A 6,634-nucleotide genomic window follows, 5' to 3' on the forward strand; every position below is an offset into this window, starting at 1 on the left:
ATAGGGAGGGAGGGAGAAAGGGAGAGGTGGACAGGGAGAAAGGGAGAGAGGGAAAGAGGGAGGGAGGGACAGAGGGAAAGGGAGAGAGAGAAAGAGAGAGGGAGAGAGGGAAAGAGGGAGGGAGCGACAGAGGGAGAGAGAGACAATATTTAACTTCTGTATAGTGTTTTTGGTTGGCACAATGACAAGGAGGTCCATTAATGATATCTAATAATGATATCTTTACATGAATGGACTCCTGTACTGTACACTGTGTATACTAGTAAAATAAACCTGTACATGTTAATAAATATATATTTCCAGTATACACAGTGTACCATTCCATAGAGTCTGGTATCACAGCCTGAATACAGCCCTGGTACTGAGGGCTCCAACATTACTGGCACCCCTGACTGGCAATGCACAAACAATACTTTAAACAATATAAACCATATCATTATAGAGATAAACTCAGAATACCAACATGTGAAAAATACTGTACGATATTAATGTTTCAATGGAACCCACCACAATCATTTATTGATTTAAATAAAAATCAATGTCCTCCAAATCAAGGTTTCACAATTAATGGCACCCTTAAATATTATTGTAAATAACATCTACCAAAAGTAAACCAGGAATTATATTCCACTTATTTAAGTTTATCTAAGTGTTAAGAAACTATATTGAGCCATTACATCACTTCCTGTTTCACTAGGGTATAAAAATTAGGTAACACACATGCAATATCCCTTTGTCATCCAACACCATGAAGAAAACAAAAGAACTGGCAGTTCAGAAGAGACAGGTGGTCGTAGACCTTCATAAATCTGGTAATGGCTTCAAGAAGATCCACAAACGATTGAATATACCACTGAGTACTGTCAGGGCAATTATTAAAACATTCTAAAGACATGGAACAGTTGAAAACCTCATGGATAGAGGATGCAAATCCATTTTGTCCCCCAGGATAGGGAGGAGGATCGTGAGAGAAGCAACAAAATCCCCAAGAATCACTGTGAAAGAATTGCAGGCCTTGGTGTCGTCTTGGGGTCACCAGGGTTCAAAAAGCACCATCAGACGCCACCTCCACAACCACAGGCTCGTTGGAAGGGTTGCCAGAAGAAAGACCTTTCTGACCCCAAGACACAGACGCAAGCGCTTGGAGTTTACCAAACGTCATTTCAATTATGATTGGAAGAAGGTGTTCTGGTCAGATGAGACCAAAATGTAACGTTTTGGTCAGATACAGCATCGGCGTGTTTGGCGTCGAAACAGAGATGCATACAAGGAGAGGCACCTCATACTCACGGTGAAATATGGTGGTGGGTCAGTGATGTTTTGGGTCTGTTTTATTTCCAGAGGTCCAGGGGCACTGGTTAAGATTGATGGCATAATGAATTCCACCAAGTATCAGGCAATTTTGGCTGACAATCTGGTTGCCTCTGCCAGAAGGCTGGGACTTGGCCGTATGTGGACTTTCCAACAGGACAATGACCCAAAACACACGTCAAGATCCACACAGAAATGGTTCTGTGACAACAAAATCAATGTTCTGCCAAGGCCATCTCAGTCACCGGACCTCAATCCAATCGAAAACCCGTGGGCTGAGTTGAAGAGTTGAAGAGGGCAGTTGATAAGCAATGCCAGCAGCATACCACCCTGCATACCACTGCTGGCTTGCTTCTGAAGCTAAGCAGGGTTGGTCCTGGTCAGTCCCTGGATGGGAGACCAGATGCTGCTGGAAGTGGTGTTGGAGGGCCAGTAGGAGGCACTCTTTCCTCTGGTCTAAACAAAGATCCCAATGCCCCAGGGCAGTGATTGGGGACACTGCTCTGTGTAGGGTGCTGTCTTTCGGATGGGATGTTAAACGGGTGTCCTGACTCTCTGAGGTCATTAAAGATCCCATGGCACTTGTCGTAAGAGTAGGGGTGTTAACCCCGGTGTCCTGGCTAAATTCCCAATCTGGCCCTCAACCATATCTGTGAGAGTTCACAAACTACATTTTAACAAATTCAATGCGACAATGTTTATAACGGCCTATACATGCTTTATACTATTAGCAACAACGAAACTCAGCAAGAAAACGACTTCGATTAGCTAATTATTGATATCGATAATACTTCTAAACCTGTATCAATAAATTAGCAAAGTTCTAATACGTGCCCAATTCACTATATTGAATGGTATATGTTTCTTTCATTCAACATGCACAAATTTTGAACTTAGTAGTGAACATATCGTTTAATGTAGAACCAAAGAAATGTGTCAAAAAAACTAGTTCAAAGCGACACAATTATAGCAACCACTGTAGGCAACGAGCAGGTTTAGATCAATTGGGCCAGTAACCAGAAAGAGTTTGCTAGACAATCGATCCAAACCGAAACTGAAAGGGAAAAATCTGTAATTAATGTCACACCGAACAAGGCAGTTACCCGCCACTGTGTTTCCCTCACATAAGAAAAAATAAAGGCCGTCATTTGTAATAATAATTTGTTTTTTAAATAACATTGCCTTGTTCAATATATGTATTTTTTTCTTCCAAAAACGGTCTGTTATCTTACCAATAATAAGAGAAATGTATATTCTGTCCTCTTAAGAAATCTCGTGCATGTAAATCAGCGAACTGAGGGAGTCTTTATTGAATTTGACTTATCATCATAAGTGAAGTCTTTTCTTATCTTCCTATTATCAGTCAATGTCAGTGTATACTGGAATGTCCGGGAAGAGAAGAGAAGCAAGATAGAAGAAAAAAGTCCGTGCATTCATTATGGTATAGGTTGAATGTTAGTGTCATAAATCACAACAGTAATATCTGTCTCAAACCACTCAAATGTATGTAATCATTGCATGTTTTACATATATATTAGTCAAAAGCACTCCAATAAATTATGGTCTTAGCAAGCATGCTTTTAAAGTAAATAACAATTGGAACCAAGCCATGTATGACCCTTGGCATGTGTTTTTATGCAGTGCACGCTTTGTCCACTCTTATCTATCTTTTAAATCCTTATCTTTTAAATCCTAAACTTCAATATTAATGTCTTAACCATGATGAAATGTATTTCCCTTAAATGTATATTTACATATTAGTATGAAAGTAATGCATATAGACCAACAGTGGTGTAAAAAGTACTTAAGTTAAAAATGACTGTTAAAGTACAACTGGTATTAGTTTCGTTTTTGGATTGGTGTAATCTTGTATTATTTACTCTTTACTATTTATATTTTTTGCTAACTTTTACTTTTACTCATTAATACGTTCTAAAAGAAAATAATATGCTTTTTACTCTGCACATTTATCACCTGACACCGCAAAAAATACCTGTTACATTTTGCCCGGAAAATGGTCGCAATATCACACACTTATCAAGACCAAACATCCCTGGGTCAATCCTTACTGCCTCTAAAATGGCAAACTCACAGACACAAATGCTTAGTTTTGTAAATGATGTCTGAGTGTTTTGTGTGCCCCTGGCTATTCCATCAATTAGAAAATAAATTACGTCCCGTCTGGTTTGCTTAATATAAGGAATTTGAAATGGTTTTTATACTTTACTTTTGATTCCTTATTAAGTACATTTTAGCAATTCCATTTACTTTGATACTTAAGTAATTTTAAAACCAAATACTTTTAGACTTTTACTCAAGTCAGTATTTTTACTTGGCGGACTTTTGTCAACTTTGTTACTTTGAGGTCATTTTCTATAAGTTAGTCTCTGCTTTACTTTTAATCAAGTATAACAAAAGGAATAATGGGAGTAATTTTTCCAAACCACTGATATAGAATTATTCAGAGACTATGCATCCCAATCAATGTTTGAAATTTAGCATAAATAAACACCATCTGCTCAGATTATTAGGCATATTTTTACATTAGCTTATGCATTCCTCACACATAATTTGCTCTAGCAATAAAGTTAAACACGAAGTCTTTAACCTGCTTTAGAGCATAAAGCCTGCTCTGGCACCTGCAAGTTTGGCATGGACCTTCATGTGAAGTGCTAGTTGACTTGGCTAATGTGTTGCGGAACCTTGGAGGATTTTAAGAGTGTTAGCGCATTCTGTTTTTGGTCTGGGGCACATTGTATTCTGTGGCTTGGCAAGCCATATAACCAGTATCACTCTACAGATGGTTTTTTCCCAGCTCCTGCCAATCGTTTTCCCTGCTAATGGTAATTCATGTTCCAGACGTATTACGGATAATGTGAATGCCTCTGTGGGTTCTATCTGCACTACTCTATCATAAATATGTCCCTCAATGATAGCCGCTGTCATCCAGCGTATCTTTATGTCAAAGGCGACATTTAAGGACGTGTTCTTAAAAAAATCAAAGACAAAATAGTAAAGCTTGTTTTGTCAGAGTTTTTTTTTTGTGATCGTTTGTGTCCAAGTTTGACTCTTGATTGTCTTGGAGGTTAGATAAATCTTCTTTGCTAGGAGCTGTATGCAGTTTTCACCCCTCGGGTAAAATGTCTCCCGCCAACATGCAGGATAACTCCTACAGACCGTCACACTTCTGGAACAATTTGACCATGGAACAGGATTCTCCCAGAGAGCAATATTGGATGCTCCTAGGGTGGTGTTCCGGGGGGGTGTGGGGTTGGTCCCTGCTTGTACCTGTCCAGCTCTGATAGAGAACTTCATATCTCTAGTCTACAGCTAATTCCTAATCCTGGTGGTAGGTGGTTACTTACAGTCTGAAATTGCCCTTATAGCATTTCAGTGTTGTTGAGACTGAATTGCTAATGAATTCTAGGCGTCGCAAGGCAGTGTTTCCCTTACTTGTGGTAGGTGGGAGTTTATTTTATTAATCGTTGCTCCCATTCTGTTTATTGCTGAACATATAATGTAAGTGTAAGATCTTTCACTTTCTGATTCGCTGGTACTCATGTTTTCCATTGTTCTCTCAGTTTCACCATTACTGCACTGGTTTCGAGCTCTAGATAATGCTTTGTTCCTAATGGCATTCCTATTTGGGACCTAACGGTCCTATTAGAACCTAATAGTTTCTACATTAAGGCTCTTACATATGGCAGGTTTCGACATTTTGCTCAGGTTCCTCGTTCCACTGTTTTCTTGACTTCATTCCTAGACTGCCGTAGTCCTCCAACGGTACAACTGGATTGATTCTCTTAATTTCGTCTAGAGACAAATGTTTTTTTTTTTTTAAAAACTAAATGGGTGTAGGAATCATTGGGTTTCGCTCCGGCTTTTGCCGATCAAGTCTGGACACATACATAACTACACACACACACACACACCGTCTCAACGCACACACACACACCAGGAAAGATGTATCATACACATATACTTGACTTGTATTCCAAATGTTTATCCACTGTATCACAGCGCATGGTTCACTCTTTCCCCCGCCTGTGCCTTTATATCTATTTACACAACCTTCCAAATGAGATTTCAGTCTTCGGTAAGTGAATATCTAGCAGAACCCTCTGTCTCACCTCCCAGGTAACTATGATCACCTCTGTTTCAGGTGTGTTCCTAGTCTACAGATTCTGTAGAATCCAGAACCCTCCAATGGCTATCTGTTAGCGTTACCCGCTTTTTTTGGAGGCCGGCTGAACGCGTCACCTCTGGTTAAGGTTCAATATAAACACAAGCACACAGTGTTGAGATTATATTTCTGATCTCTGGATTGGTTACATAGACACAATCTGACCAGGTGAGAGTCAATAAAACACAACAACACAGTGTCTGAGATATATTCTGATCTCTGGATGGTTACATGGACACATCTGGACCACGGTGAGCAACACCCTTCATGTGTTCTGTTTATTTACACATAGCGTTGCTGTTCATATTTTTCAGGAAGACTCCGAAAGGACGTTCCTTTTTTATCTTCTTTTTTGCACTATTCTCGTCTCCAGACTAAACAGGGAAATAGGGATAATGCCATCAGAAGGCCGGTTATGTGTTTCCAGCCTTGGGGTGTTAAGGAAAGACAAGCGGATGAGAGAGAGAGAGAGAATGGATCGAAGGTGAGGGGGTGGCGGTACAAAATCTAATCTAGCCCACGTTACAAGACATTCACATTACCCGCCCTTTGGAAGGAATGTACACACATTCGTAGTTCACGCGAGTCTTCGACAGACCCTGTAGCTGTGCTCCTTATAGAATACAATGCTAGTTTGTGTGATTGTTGGAGAATTGATTCGATGTAAGAAAGTTGTGTGTGTGTGTTGTGTGTGTGTGTGTGTGTGTGTTGTGTGTTGTGTGTGTGTGTGTGTGTGTGTGTGTGTGTGTGTGTCGTGTGTGTGTGTGTGTGTGTGTGTGTGATGTGTTGTGTGTGTGTGTGTGTAGTTGTGTCTGTGTGTGTGTGTGGTGTGTGTCGATTACACGGTATTGTCTGAATATTTCAGTTTACTCATCCCATTTAGGGATATGAATCTCGAGTGGTGAAAGATTCGCGCCAACGTTATCGCAGTTTGGTGTCATGACGATAAGTTTCCTGATGGACGGTTCCTCGCCAACCAGAACTGTATATATTATGGGTGGCAGTCTGGGGCCAGAACACTGCAGGTGACTGATTCCCAGCCCAAACAACCCCAAAGCCCCGGAACCATTTGGTGGTGTCAACTTTTGTGTGTGTGTGTGGGGGGGGGGGGTTAACGGGTGTGCCCTGACTCTCTGAGGT

General features: G+C 40.5%; 1 protein-coding gene across 1 annotated transcript in view; it reads right to left on the reverse strand.

The window, feature by feature from the left end:
* LOC112074951 (CDK5 and ABL1 enzyme substrate 2-like) overlaps positions 1 to 6,634 on the reverse strand; it is a gene marked incomplete at its 5' end in the record, with an annotated part of 20,686 nt that overhangs the window by 2,710 nt on the left and 11,342 nt on the right. The gene's annotated exons all lie outside the window — the stretch shown is intronic.

Source organism: Salvelinus sp. IW2-2015, unplaced genomic scaffold, assembly GCF_002910315.2.
Source record: "Salvelinus sp. IW2-2015 unplaced genomic scaffold, ASM291031v2 Un_scaffold2899, whole genome shotgun sequence".
NCBI lineage: Eukaryota > Metazoa > Chordata > Actinopteri > Salmoniformes > Salmonidae > Salvelinus > Salvelinus sp. IW2-2015.